The sequence below is a fragment of the Canis lupus genome, chromosome 29 (genome assembly GCF_011100685.1).
Source record: "Canis lupus familiaris isolate Mischka breed German Shepherd chromosome 29, alternate assembly UU_Cfam_GSD_1.0, whole genome shotgun sequence".
In the NCBI taxonomy this organism is placed as follows: domain Eukaryota; kingdom Metazoa; phylum Chordata; class Mammalia; order Carnivora; family Canidae; genus Canis; species Canis lupus.
In genome coordinates, this window is record NC_049250.1 from 9,342,727 (window position 1) to 9,357,976 (window position 15,250).

A 15,250-nucleotide genomic window follows, 5' to 3' on the forward strand; every position below is an offset into this window, starting at 1 on the left:
CAGAGAGAGGCAGAGACATAGGCAGAGGGAGAAGCAGGCTCCCTGTAGGGAGCCCGATGCGGGACTTGATCCCCGAACCCTAGGATCACAACTTGAGCCAAAGGCGGATGCTCAACCACTGAGCCACTCAGGTGCCCCTCATCTAATTCAATTTTAATTAATTTAAATTTAAATAGTCACATGTGGCCAGGCAGTATTTATTAAATAGATGATTTGTATGACTCAGAGGCAAGTTTGGGTTAGAATAAAAATATATAGGCTTTGAGGTCACATGGACCAGCCTTTGAATCCTTTGATTACTAACTCAGTGACCTTGGATACACCACTGACTTTCCCTGGGCCTGAACTTCTTGTTCATAAAATGAGGGTTATAATATTTACGTTTAGAGCCAGTGCTACAATTAAAAATGAGGCATGTAAATTGCCTAGCGCAGACCAAATATTCAATAAATGATAGCTGTTAGTAGTCTTAAATGATGCAGGTCAGTATTCGTGAACATAATTCAATTGTTTTGATTTCTCTGATCATCAGTATGAACATGTAACAAACTGTGAAATATGCAATAAGAGATAACGCTAGGGGCTGTTGCCTCTGGTGGAGTAGTCTCTTCCGGTGATAACTGACAATGCTTTTCTAGTTAGTGATTCTCTTATCTCTGCCTTGCTGTGAGCTGTCCTTTTACAGTGTGATTGCTTCTGGCAAACCCACCCTGCTCCTCCCGGGAAACATTCCTCACTGCTTTTTCTTTAACCTCGGAAGAGCTAGGGGCTGTTCAGGAAAAAAGACAAATGGAGTTTGTTCAATCAATACCTTTAGTTTTACAAACAATTCTAAGTCAATGGAGTCTGATCAGATGGCCTCTCAAGTTTTTTCTGTGGAATGCAAAGCACAAATTCAGAGACATTTACCTTAACCCCGGCTGATGTCAAACTCTTGGGAGAACTTCTAAAAACTAGATACATGACCATCCCTCCCCCCTAACCTGGTGCTGTTAGGAGCACTCCAGGCGATTGTATCATGGTTTGAAAATTATTGGTGTATCCGTTTTTCCAGGAGAGGGCTGTGGACAGATGAAAGCCCAGGTTAAATGAGAGATTTTTGGACCGCTCGAGGGCAAGGACATGGCACAGACATTACGTGGATCCAGCACAAGGATGTGGAGCAACCCTGAACATTGGGCTGAAAATTTCCCTTGGAGGATCAGAGCCAATCATTTTAAACAAGTGTCACTCAGAGCTGGGCCTGGATTCCAGAACTAACTTTTCTTTTTCTTCTAAGCTACGCTGTCAGGTTTCTGGAGATGGTTCAGCTACTTGTGCTTTTAGTGGGGCTCTAGTCTATTTATGATCTACTACTATTCAGCTCACGGGCTTTCACGAATGAAATTTTACTAGTTGTGGTACCCCCATCTGAAGAAAAACTAGTGAAAAAACTTTTCCCTTTATTTGTTTTTAAAGATGCACTTGTTATATATATATATATAGAGAGAGAGAGCTCAGAGTGCGAGGGGGGAAAGGCAGAACCAGAGGGAGAGAGAATCCTCAAATAGACTCCCCTGCTGAGCAAGGAAGGAGCCAGATCCCAGGCCTCTGACAGATCCGGACCTGTGCCGCTTAACCAACTGAGCCACCCAGGCGCCCCTCTTTTCCCTTTAGAAAACACTCCTGCAATCAGAAGCTCAGGGCTATGTCTTCATGTCTGTCTGACCCACTCCCTTGCTACCCGAACTCTTACTGCTCACAGTGACCTAGGAGTAACGCTACATACTGATTAGTGTACGGATGCTTGTTAGGGTACTAGCCAAATATTGTTACATACTTGTGGAGACTTTCTGTGGAACAAAAGAATTCCAAGCATAGGCCAATGGCCCACTTCTCCGGAACAATATGCAACACAATAAAATTCCAGCACAACAAACCGATTTCAACAGTCCCTGAAAGTCTGTTTCAGGCCCTAAAATTTTCAGTCTAGAAAAGAGGAAAATGTCCTATATCACTAAATATTGGGGATTATGAAGGCACGTTTCATTGGAGTAATGGACAAGACAAAAAATTTACTGGAATGTAATGGTTTAGACATATTATTGTTTTCTCTCTGGTTTTCTAACCACATCTTTTATTAATTTTTGGTTCTAATGGTGGAGGGCAACGTGAAAATATTAAAAGTACACTGGGCAATAGTAACACCTTGAATGAGAAACTTAGTCCTATTAATAGTTAAGGTTTCTGGGGCACATGGTTGGCTCAGTGGTTGAGCATCTGTCTTTGGCTCAGGTAGTGATCCTGGGGTCCTGGAATCAAGTCTTGCATTGGGCTTCCTGTAGGGATCCTGCTTCTCCCTCTGACTATGTCTCTGTCTTTTTCTCTGTGTCTCTCATGAAAAAATAAATAAAATCTTTTATTTATTTATTTATTTATTTATTTATTTATTTATTTATTTATTCATTCATGAGAGACACAGAGAGATGGAGAGAGAGGCAGAGACACAGGCAGAGGGAGAAGCAGGCATCATACAGAGAGCCTGACGTGGGACTTGATCCAGTCTCCAGGATCACACCCTGGGCTGCAGGAGGCGCCAAACCGCTGCGCCACTGGGGCTGCCCAATAAAATATTAAAAACAAAAACAAAAACAAAAACAGTAAGTTAAGGTTTTGTACTAAGTGACCTTCTTGGTGACAGAAAAACTAGGACTCATTGATTATAACCCTGATTTTCAGAGCCTGGATCCTGTAAGAATCTTTCATGGCTTTTAAGTGAGTATTTTGGAAAGAAATGTAACTTCCAATAAGCTAAAAAGACAATTTATTGGTGTATTTCTTTAGAAATCCAGTCAAAACTGGTTTCAGAGATGGCTTCCTGTAAGGCCTCATTAATGCCATTGGGATTCTTCCTGTCTAGTGCTCAGTTGGCTTTCTTCTGGTTTGCCCTTTATCTTTTTTTTAATTAATTTATTTATTTATTCATGAGAGACACACACACAGAGAGAGAGAGAGGCTCCAGAGGGAGCCTGCTTCTCCTTCTGGGGAGCCAGCCCATGTAGGACTCCATCCCAGAATCCTGGTTCGCTACCTGAGCTAAAGGCAGATGCCCAGCCACTGAGCCACCCAGGTGCCCGGCTCTTACTTCCTTATGGGCTACCTCCAACTGCTACAGGCTTTCATGACACCCTCTCAGAAACTGCAATATCAGCGGGCGAAAAGGACCCCTATTCACCCAAGTCGGGTCATGTACGTCTCCCCTCCTCCCTGCCTATGCAGGGGCTGAGAGGCACTCTGACTGGCAGGCCTGGGTCACATGTCCTGCAGTGGCAGGGAAAGTGTGCCTACATGCTGTGACCAAGTAATTCCCAAAAGTAAGGGGTTGGGAGAAAGAAGTTAACTTTTTTAATAGCTTACTTTGGGGTGAGAGAACTTAGTTCCAATTTGCTATGCAAACGATGAAAAATAACTTCATTCTACCATCACACGACTTTTGGATTTAGTGAAGACCACAACATAATGGGTGATCATCACATGGAATGCATTAGTCTGCAAAGGAAAGTTCCATTCCAAACCCGGTATCCTGTCGCTTTCTTAAAATGGTTCTCTTGTAAATAGCCAGAAATTTATTGTGGGAGTCTGAGTTTTATTTATTTGACAATCTCTGAACTGGAATGAAACAAGGCACACCATTCAAATATAGATGATCTGAGAAGATGGGATGAATGCAATCTTATTTCAAATGTACAAAAGGTATAAAGAAATCTCTGCTAAATATTTCAGAGAAGTAATTATGTTGTGAGTTTGTATCTCATTCATTCGTTTTGATAAATATGGATTTCATCCACTAGAGTTCCCAATGGTGAAAAACTGAAGTAGAATGTGCTCCGCATTCCTAAAACAACAAAACCCTCGAAAAACCGACCGGGTGATTAAGCAAATCTAAAGAAAAAGCAGGACGAAACCACACATTACGACATGAATGATGATGTACCCCAAAACATTTAGTTAACTCGGAAACATCAGCCGGCCCATACTGTAGGGGCTGCACACCGTGCTTGAGATATTTTTCTATATTCTTTACTGTTTTCTCCAAACAGCTTTGGAGTCTTAAAAATGCCTTCAGAAATGAGGTCTAGAAATGCTAAGCTGGGTGCACTGGGTGTGCGGAAGCGAGTCCATAGAAAATGTCAGGCACTGGGATCGTCTGGGCGGGGGCACTGCCAGGTGCGGTTCTCGCAGCCACAACACGGACTCCAGGTCCCCGCCCGCAGGGGTCGGATCCGGGGCTTCCCGGCCGGCCCTTGGGGTCACGGTCACGGGGACGGGGGCACCGGGCGGGGGCGGCCGCCGAGTCTGGAGGGGGTTGGAGGGTGGGGGCGGGGGCGGGGCCTGGAGCGGGCGGGGCCTGGAGTGGGCGGGGCCTGGAGTGGGCGGGGCCTGGAGTGGGCGGGGCCTGGGGGCCGGGCCGGGGCGCCCGATGGGGGCGTGCACACTCCGCGGGGACACGCGCTCTGGGCCGCGGCAACTCGCTCCAAGTTCCCTCCCTCGCGCTCCGCGAAGCCCGCCCGAGCCCGCCCGAGCCCTCCCCTCCCCTCCTCTCCCCTCGGCGCGGACCTAGCCCTCCGCGGCCTCGCGCCCCGCGCCCCCGGCCCGCCGGCTCGGCTCCCCCCGGCCCCGCGGGGCGGCGCGAGGACTCGGCGGCGGCCCCCTCCCCGCGGGCCCGGGAGCCGACGCCGGCTGGGGCCGCACCTCCGGGACCGGGCAGCGCGGCCGAGGTAAGGCTGCGCCGGGGGCGGGCGGCCGCGGACAATGCCCGAGCGGCGCGCGGCCGGAGCGGGGGGTCCGCCTCGGAGCCTCGGCCCCGGCCCGGAGCCGCACTGGCCCGCACGGCCCCGGCCCCGGCCCCGGCCCCGGCCCCGGCCCCGGCGGGGGGTAGGGGGGGCGCCGGGCTGCGCGCGGAGGCCGGGCAGGGGCGGCGGCGCGGGGCGAGGCTCGGGGAGGGCGCCTGCCGCTTGCTGCCGGGGAGCGGGTGGGCGAGGGACCCGGGCTGCGCTCGGCCCTGCTCCTGCTCCTGCTCCTGCTCCTGCTCCTGCTCCTGCTCCTCCTCCTCCTCCTCCCCCTCCTCCTCCTCCTCGCCGGGGCTCCAGCCGCGGGGGCTGCGTACGGGGCGGGGGGGGGGGGGTCCCAGCATCTCGCAGTCGCCGGCCGGGAATCCTTGCGGGAGACGCAGACCCGGAGGCTCCGAAAGTTGCCTGCGGTCACCGCCTGCGGCTCCCCCGCGGCCGCGGTGGCCTCGGCGTTCTTTGGAAGCGCGCACATCGGCCGTAGAACGGGGTTGTGCGGGGCCCTCCCGGGCTGCGGCCGCCGGGAGGAGCTGGGGGCGTGCGCCGGTGCCTGCTGGCCGGCCGGGCTCGGGGCGTCGTCGGGGCGGGAGCGGCGCGGAGGCGGCGGCGGGGGCAGGTCCCGCGCGGCGCGGGCTGCTGGGGCGGCCGCAGAGCCAACTTTGCCGAACGCTCGGTTACTTGGGGAAGTGGAAACAAGACACCTGGGGCCCGGCTGCTTAACCTTTGGAGTTGTGACTCAGATTTCCCGAGCCACCAAAATGCACAGGCGTTCTTTGCTGCCTGAGATGCAGGCAAACTCTGGGTTTATCCTCACGCCGTATCCTGTGCAAAATCTGCCCACATCTGTGACAACGCCGCGTGGCTGGCCTTGTAAGGGCTGCAGGCTGGTTTGTTTGGAGAAGGGGACTGTGACCGCAGAAGAAGCATTTTTGCAGCATAAATAACACGACTTTCATTTTTCTCATTTCCCCTGTTGGTGTGGAAGACCCACATGTAGCATCGTCTCCCCAAATTATAATGGAGTCATTCCACGGAAAATACCTGTACTAACCTGTGACGTCACAACCCCCGGCCTTTCGGATGAGCTATTGATTGAGCATAATTATTTTAACATAAGGGCGAGGTCACGATAAGCCAGACTCCTTTGCCCATAGCATCCCATCGACTTCTCCTTTGGTATTTATGGTGCTGCTGCAGACCTTCCAACACTAAAGTCACTAATTGAGCAGGGAGGTGGCCATGCTTTGTCAGCCTGATAATCTGTAAAGTGCTTTGAGCAGTGCCTGGAACACAGTGCTACATGAGTGTCACCTAGTCTTATTTTTAATTTTTGTTATCAGTCCATGTGTCTTTCTGTTTGGAAAACAGTTGTTTTGTTTTTCAAATCCCAGCTCTTTTCAAGTCGTGGTCTATTTTAAGTCTGTGGCTTATTTTTAGATCAGAATTGAGGTTGGGTGGTTGTTTAGCTTATGACTGACAATCTGCTCAGTATATTCTTATGCACAATGTATAGCAGATCTGTAAGGACAAGAGAACACAGTCCTGAGCAGTCATATCCCAGTACATTTCATACTAAAGAGACTTAATTATCCTTCAGGGCCTAAATGTCTAAGGAGAAACCTAGACATTAGGGGAAATGTGGGCTCTGGACCCCATTCTGAACCATCCTCGTTGTTTAGGTTGACAATAATACTTGCGATTCCTACTTGAAATTCCACCATGGTGACACAACATTTAGGTGACTCCCACTGGGTCCACAGGTGGTGAAACAGAAACAGGCGTGTTGTATATACATCAACCAGATCCTATAATTCTTGTGCTTTAAAATCATTAGAGCAGCGCAATTAGCTAACGTAAGAAAAATTAAAACTACTTACTTGGCCATGTAACCAAATGATTATGTTTGCTGCCTGGATATTTTTAAAAAGAGATTGTCAGAGGTTTACTTTTATTTTGAATTTCCTCCTCCACCCACTTTTAACTTTCAAATGATACCTCTTTCATTCCTAAACAGTTTACTTGGCTAATCAAAGGCATGGCTAATTCTTGGGGCCCTGCGGTACCAAAGCTGCTGTAGGCACAGTGTGGCAGTAGGTGGTGCTGTGGATTAATGCTGGTGGACAAGGTGCATTTGTGTTCCTGTAGAGCTGGAGGGGTTAATTTAGTGATCCCACTGCTTGCCCTCTCCCCAAAATAATGCTCTCACCACACGGATACTGTCTAACAATCTTTTTAAGGAATAAACACTCTTAAAAGTCTCTCTCTTTTGTATTTCTACCTTTTTTAGACTTATTTCCTTGGGCAGATTTTTCTTTCTGGAAACCATAGTGTTCAGGTGTTAAGACAAACATTGCTTGAAAATCTTATTTAATCGGCTGTACTCTTTACTCTTAATTTTTCATGATAGAATAAGTTTGACCATTCTGGGACTCTAGGGTCTCCAACTAAGCTGGACTTTTTTTTTTTTTTCAGTACTTTTAAGAGAGAGAAACAAATGCTGAGAAACCCAGTTGCATCAGGACTCTTAAGAAAATACCTTCTCACTTATTCTGATTTTTGCCATTTTTCTGACTCCCAGTATGATGCAATGAGCATTGATATTCAGGATGAAGACTCTGAAGCTCTGCAAAGCCATGACTCATCCAAGAAAAATATATTCATTCTATTTCGTACAGTACCAAGGGTAGGGCATGAATAAGAAGACTTAGAACAAGGGCTTTCTGGACTGTAATCCGAGTTATCTCTGTGGGCTGGCTCAGGGACTGGCCTCGTCCTGGGTAGTTGACAGTGTATCCTCTTTATTCCAACACAGGATAGCTGTCCTTATCTTCTTTCTTCGGGTGACATGAAGTGACTGGCTGAGTCACGTAGCTAATAAGTAGCAAGGCTGCGATTTTTAAGCTGGGGTGGGGGTGTGCCTCTGGAGCCCATGGATCTTTCCACTGCACTGTGTGGAATAACCTCTGCATATTCAAGAGGTGCTCACTAGGTTCTTTTGGGATTTGTTATAAAAAAAAAAAAAACCCTCTTCTTTGTAACTTAGTGACATGTTTTGAATTGCCTGGGTAGCATCTGGAGTCTAAAACAGGAGAAATTAAGCCAATTTTAATGTTCAGATGTTACCTCCTCAGATTTCACACTACTTATTAAAGATTGCTTGTTTTAGAAGGAGGTAGGTGAAGGATGGCAGGTTTAACTTCTTGGAAATATGTAATGGCCAGTGCAAATGGTTTAGATTATGAAGTGATGTTGGGTCTGTTTTTGGCTTTCTTGCTCAGGTCATCTGATAAAAGTCCTAGACTCCCCAAACCTCCATTGACTTTCCTTCCCTTGTGTTATAGGAACTATATTCACTTTAATCACTTAAATGCATCAAATAATTAAATATGTTATGATTAATAAAACATTAGACCAAACCCTCCTTTCGATGTATTCATTTCTTAAAATTTTACACTTTAACCAGAGCATAATTTATTTTTTAATGGTCATTTTTTTGTTGTTGAAAGTATTATAAAAATACAAAAAAGTAGTATTAGAGAATTGTTCAGAAATGAACACAAATTTTGTCCAAAATGTTCACCAAAGAAGCTAAGGGTAGCTTTGATTCTACAGTTTGAAAGGGTAAGTTACGGGATCGTTCACATGGAAGATTTGGGAGAGAAAGTAGTAAGAAATAACAGTTTTTCATCGTTTGTGGATGTCATCACCCACACAATAAACTACAGATAATGAAGGTATGGGCAATGCTTCAAAACGTTTGCAGAATACATTTTCTTCCTGTTTTTAAGATTAGGTTTGTTTCTAGATGATCTCTTGTGATACAAAATTAATGACCTTAAATCATGCATATTCCTATTATGACACATTAGGTTTTCCTCCTTTTTGTGAGAAGGGAGTGTGTGTGATGTTTATGTTTTTAACATTTTGAGTCTCATAAGGAGAGTCACATAAGAAGATAACATCCAAAGACATGAATAGTTTGGTTTGTTTTTGTTTTGAAACTTTAGTATTTAGTAGATGAAGCAAGTGATTTCTTCTTTCCAGTGTGTTTGGTGATAAAAATAGTGAACATGCGGATGATTAAACAATTTTAAACTGGGAACTAGAGCTAAAGCTGGGATTTTAAAATTGTAAACACTGTAGAGGGAAGTTCAAAGGTGAACACTAAGCAAAAGGAAACAATATGTCATTTGGCAGACAGGTTTCTAGAAGAATTATAAGAATTCTGTGGTATGTTTTATACTTCAGAGCAAGATCAATGGGTTTTGAAATTGTCCAGTTCCAGATAAAGCTTTTAAGGATACAATTTAGAAGCATATGGGAAATTTTTGAGTGGTTATGTTGTAAAGCAAAGCATTTGCTCCTCAGAAACCCCACTGGAAGTTTGTTTCTTTTTTAAAATTTTTGTCTTTTTGAGGAGGAATCACAAATACACTTCAAAATAATCATTGCCAGCAATTTTTTTGGTTTCATTAGCTGGAAGTTAATGAAAGAAAGTAACTATGAGAAAGAATGTAGTTTAGCAATTTCTTCTATTTTGGTTATTGTGTTAAATGGATATTTGTAGAGGATTCATTGTGTACCTAGGTCCTGGGGATAAGCAGTGCTCAAGAAAGACAAGGTTCTTGACCCTTTGAGGCTTTATGGTATCAAGGAAGAAAAAGGTAATAAAATAAATAAATGTAAAGCTAGTTCTTTTTTAAGATTTATTAATTAAAAAAAAAGATTTATTTATTTTAGAGAGAGAGTGGGTGCACTTGAGAGAAGGGAGGGGCATAGGGCAAGCGAGAGCTAGAATCCTCAAGCAGACTCCACAGTGAGCACAAAGCTTGACAGGGGGCCAATCCCACAACCTAAAGATCATGATCTGAGCTGAAATCAAGAGACAGACACCTAACCAACTGAGCCACCCAGGTGCCCCGTGAAAAGCTAGTTTCAAGCATTTAGTAACTGCAGTCAGGAATGAGGGTGGCATTCCCAGCTGCGTTGGGTGGTCTAGGAGGGCTCCGTAGAGGATGTTTGAGCTGAGACTTAAGAGAAAAGAAAAGAAGGGAAAGGGAAGGAAAGGAAAGGAAAAGGGGCAACCTCCACAAGGCCTTTGGGCACAGAGGGCAGCTTGTGCAAAGGTCCTGAGGCAGGCTGAACCTGGCCTTTGTGAAGAACAGGAGAGAGCATCAGAGATACCAGGTCAGCAGGGCCTTGTAGTGGAGGATTGCTGTTATTCTAAAGTAGTGGGAGCTGTTGGAGGGTCTGACACAAGGAGAGCCAGGCTCTAGTGTGCAGATTTGGCAGCTCACATGGCCTGCCTTATGGAGAATGGATTGTCAGACAAGAGTGGAAATGGGGAGGCAGTTAGGAAGCTGTCATGGTGACCAGCCAGTTGGACAGGAAGGAAAGAAAGGAAATGGGAGAGAACCCGCTGTTTCCACAATTTTGAATTTCTCCTAAACCACTATTGATCTTAAGGTGCATCATTCTTGTATGTCACTTCAGAAAGAAAACATAGGCCAGTTAAGCTGCAACATACCTGGTTTCAGGTACTATAGTGGGGAAAATAGATGTGTCTGAGAATTGGTGAAATACATACAGTATATTCTGGATCTCAAGCTGAGAGGGCTTGCCTGTTCATATTTTATTTTTATTTGTGTATCAGTGATACAAGTGGAATCCTGTTATTTGGAAGGATCTGGGGGTCATATGTAATGGAATCCCCTACCTCAAGGATTGGGAGCTGGTGTAAACAATTGCAATCCGTGTAAGTAGTCTTTCTGAGACTTTAAAAATGTGTAGAGAAGGCATTCACGGGTTCTGTTGCCCCAGATGCAGTACAGACCATTGGTGTCAGAGATCAAGGAGACCTAGACAGCCCAGATTTGTCAGATTCAAGGGGAATCATAGACACTGTGTGTGCATTCAGAGTGGATGACAGAGCCCTTAGGGATTACAGGCTTTATTTCTGTGACACCAGGAGCAGGGCAAGGGGAGGGCAGGGGGAGGGCTCCATCAGGGCCATGAGGACTCCAGGTCACACACTAGGCCATTTCCGAGAGACGGATAGAACGTTTTCTGGTTGAGTCTGTGTGGGTGCAAAGATTGGCACTGTGTGAACTTGAGTGAGTTACGGAGGCTCCTGGAGCTTCCATTTCATCCTGTAAAATGGGGATAACCTTTGTGTAGTACCTACTTCATAGGATTGCTGAGAGGGTTCAGCAAGATGGTGTTTGCAAAATGCAGAGCACCCTGCCAAGGCTAGTTGCTGTTATGAGGTAACTGCGTCACGGATTTCAGGGGCATCTGTCTTGAATGCTGTCCTCATACGGGTCATGGGACGAAAGTCACTGTTTCAGAGACTCACCCTGACCACAGGAGCCAAGGTAGCCCCTTCTCCAGCTACCCTCTTTCCTGTCATCCTGCTTTATTTTCTTCACAGCTCCACTGTCAAACTAGAACAGTGTTATTGGTTTACATGTTGAAAGCACCTTCTCCAGGTTGAAAGGGATGTTGTCACGTAAGAGGCCAAGTCCAGATTGCTACAACCGTGCCAGGCACCTTGCAGGCCTTCCTACGTACTTACCGAATGGAGCCCAAGGGTGACCTGCTGGTTATGAGGTCCTTGCCTGTGGCACCTTAAAAGCACAGCAGAAAGGGCCAGAACTCAAGCAAAGTTGTGCTCTCACCTTTGCTTTGGTGCTGTGAGATGGCTGGCTTTCCAGTGAGGTGGATGGATGTACCTGAGGTCCAGCGGGCAGGTTTCAGGCAGCCCTCTGGAGCCCATTTTGGGGACAGAGAGAGGCGAAGGAGGATTTACATATTGAGAAACAAGGATTTTTCTGGGGGTGGGACATGCTAGTTGTTTGAGCCTGGCCTTTCAGAGAGTGTCACTTGCTTCATCATCAAGCCAAATATCACCCAGGGCCTACTCTGGCAACTAGCCCTTCTGTAAAAACCACAAGGGGAAACATGGTAGAGAAGTGTACCCCCTGTAAAAAGCAGCCCTGGCCGTGCCAGAAGCTGGACCTGAAATTGGGGCCGCAGTGGACAGCCTGATGGACCTGCCAGGTCAGCAGTCTGGACTGCGGACTATCTCCCCTGCCCCTGAGCTGGATTATGTTCCTTGTGATGCCACATCTCATGATAATGGCTTTGGTTGGGGGCGTTTTGATGCTATCTGTATTTTGTAAAACGCAATCATACTCATTTCAGAAATAAGAATATTTTATATTCTCGTCCAGGCTTTTTAGCTTTCACAGTGCTTGCTTGTGGACCACAGTGTTTGGGTGAAGTTAGTGAATACCGTGTAAGGACTTCTTTTCTTTTTATTTTTTTCCCCTTTTATTTATTTTTTTGGGTAAGGACTTCTTTTCAAATCCCTGTGCAGACGCACTCCACGATCATAGGTATATGCTCGTATTTATTCACACACACATGCACACTATTCGTCTGCTTTCTTTCCCTGGCTACCGATGGGGCCATTGCTCTCACGGTTGGTCAGAAATAGACAGAAACAGAACTCAGAAGTGTTGAGAAACACCAGTGAATCCGACAGCACTTCCTGACTCTGTGGTTAGAGCAAGGAGAAATGGGAGGCTCATTGTGCTCTTGACTATGAATTGGGGATTTAAAAAAATCCTTTTAATCTATCCCTGGCCTGTGCTCATTCAAATGATCATTAATTGGAATGTTGTGATTTTTAAGAATCAGATGTTGTTCTTCCCAATAAATTTTGTTCTTGTTCAGTGACCATGAGAGAAGGGGAATCTTTGTGTTGGTGCTGAATATGACTGGTCATGGATGTTCTTAGCTTCGGGCTCTGTTCTAACCTGCAGCATGAATCGGGTGTGTCACCATATAAACCTTTTTATAATGTTTTGGTCAAAGTGGCCACCATCTTCGAGGGGATGAGACGGCGGCTATCTAGCAACTCAGTTATTAAATTTAACGAAAAAATTTTTTTTCTAATTCCTGTTAGCGAATTTATAGTTACAGCTCTTGTACGGGGAGAGTATTACAATCATATAAATCTACATTTTCTGGAAAGTTGAAATAAGGTTCTATCGGTATCGTTTGGAAATTGGTTTTAAGTGAATTTTCCCCAGAAGTGGTGGGAGTCCCATGCATCTCATGTAAGTTTTACATGCACATGCAGGTGTGTGTGTGTGTGTGTGTGTGTGTGTGTAAACGTCTAGTTTACAAAATGAACTTTGCAGTGGCCACATTTCCCAGTTAGAAGTGGCTCTGCCCTCTCCCCAGGGTCACATGTTCCAGCTCATGTGGCCTACTTTGCTTATCTGATTTCTCCTTCAGGTATTTTTTCCTTTCAGAATGCACCAGCACAGGACCAGACTGCTTTAGTTGTTAATCCCCATTGCTATTTCCACATGCCTTTTCCAGAGTCATTTCAGTGTGAGGCATTCAGCTGTTGAAAAGCTCTGTCTGCCCTTCGGACCTTTCCCAAAAGGTGTTTAGATACTGTGAGTTAATGATAAAGAGACTGCATCACCAGGACCTTTTGATTCAGGATACTAAGACATAATCAAACAGCTTTATACATTTTGTGTCTGAAATACTTAAATATCCTCATTTTAATATAGACTTTTTATTTTAGCAGATAGTATTCATTGGTCGTAGATACCTCGTGTTAGGGTTCTCCAGAGAAACAGAACCAGTAGAGCTCTGTCTCTGTCTCCATCTTTTTTTAAAAGAGATTTGTTATAAGGAAGTGGCTGGTGAGGTTATGGGGGCTGAGAAGTCCCAGATCCATCATCTGGGGGCAAAGCATCCGACTCTTGATTTCAGCTCGAGTCTTGATCTCTGGGCCACGGGATCGAGACCCAGGGGAGCCCATGGTGTAAGTTGCAGAGTAAGGGGAGGGGAAGATGAATGTCTCCGCTCATGGAATCAGGCAGAGATCAGATCTTCCCTTCTACCTTTTTATTGTATTCAGGCCTTCGACAGACCACCCACATAGTGGGGGAGGGTGATCTGCTTTACTCCATCTGCCCATTTGAACATCAGTCTCATCCAGAAACATTCTTGCAGGCACATACTTGCTCAACTAAGTATCTGGGCATTTTGTGTCCCAGTCAAGTTGATGCGTAGACCTCTCTAGTCCTAGAGTACCACGTTACTGCCTGTTGTAGGGGAATGGAGGTGACCTTGGTGGCGCTTCTCACCTTGTCCATCCTCTGAAGGGCTGTTGCCCTTGTTGAAAATGTCAGGGTGCCTTGTGAATGGGGTCACGTGCACCTCACTAGTGCCTACTTGATGTGGAGGGTGCGGCATCGATGAAGCAAATATTCATCTTTTTTTCTTTTTAGAGAAGAAGAAAGCTTTGTCCCTTTTTCTTTTTTCTCTCAGTTTTCGGCCTCTCTACCCCCTCTTGGCATAGAAAGTTATATAAAAGGAATATGATGCCAGCAGGTGTTTTTTTTTCCCTTGCATTTTGATACATAAAGAACCTAAACTCCTGTAAGCAGCTTCCTTCCACCAATAGAAGGATAAATTCCTCAAACCTAAAATAGCGAACATACTGTCAAGCAAGCCCGCTTTTGTCTGTGCTCATAGATTTTTAATCGATTCGTTGATGCTTTGTGGTCTAATGAAATGACATTGCAAGGATCATGGAAAGCTTGCATTTGGAGACGGGTGAATTCTTCCCCTTGCAACTGAACCTTCCTTTCCCTGCCCCTACTCTACTGTCTCCAAAATTAGCTGAGGTATTGGTCTATCACAGTGCTTACCTGCTCCAAGCCTGGACCCCACGTTCAAAATAAAGTCTTATTAACATACCCTTCCAGTTCTTCCCAGTGTGGCTTCCGTGCCTCTCTGGCTCCTTCCCGTGGGCGTCACCCTGTATTACACCTGCTGTTTGCTCTGTCCCGAGTGGCGGCTCACCTCGCTCTGCTTCGTGCAATCCCAGTCACCCAAAAGGCTTCTAGTTCTAGCATGCATCCTCTCTAATTATTTTTCTTGAGCATATGTGGTCTAAATAAAAAAGAGCAGAAGAGGGGGCAAAGCATCCGACTCTTGATTTCAGCTCGAGTCTTGATCTCTGGGCCATGGGATCGAGCCCTGCCTCAGCATAGAGGATGCTTGTTTCTCTCTCTGTACCTCCCTTTCTCTCTCTTTCTTTCAAATAAACAAACAAATAAATAAATGAAATCTTAAAAAAAAGAGTAGGAGAAACAAACATGTCTTTTATGATGTTTGAATAATTTGGATGCCAGGGCATGAAAGCATGTCTCTGCCTTATGACTACTGTATGACTTGACAGAGAGCATAAATCATATTCAAACCAGCAGCTTCTTGTGAATATCTGCTTCAATCTTAAGCCACTCTGCTACGTGAGTAGTTTGTGTCTCAAGATTGAGGAGACACAAGGAGTTTGAAGGAGTTTGCAGCTGGGACCAAGCCATCCCTCTTGA

The 15,250-nt window shown here is 45.8% G+C and overlaps 1 protein-coding gene across 4 annotated transcripts in view; it reads left to right on the forward strand.

The window, feature by feature from the left end:
• The first annotated feature begins 4,667 nt into the window (after positions 1–4,667).
• Positions 4,668–15,250, forward strand: part of FAM110B (family with sequence similarity 110 member B) — a 143,312-nt gene continuing 132,729 nt past the window's right edge. For 3 of the 4 annotated variants that reach the window (XM_038579355.1, XM_038579359.1, XM_038579353.1), the window contains exon 1: positions 4,668–4,757. The gene's annotated coding sequence lies outside the window, so the exon portion shown is untranslated. The remainder of the gene's footprint in view (positions 4,758–15,250) is intronic. The other variant, XM_038579360.1, reaches the window with a different exon arrangement.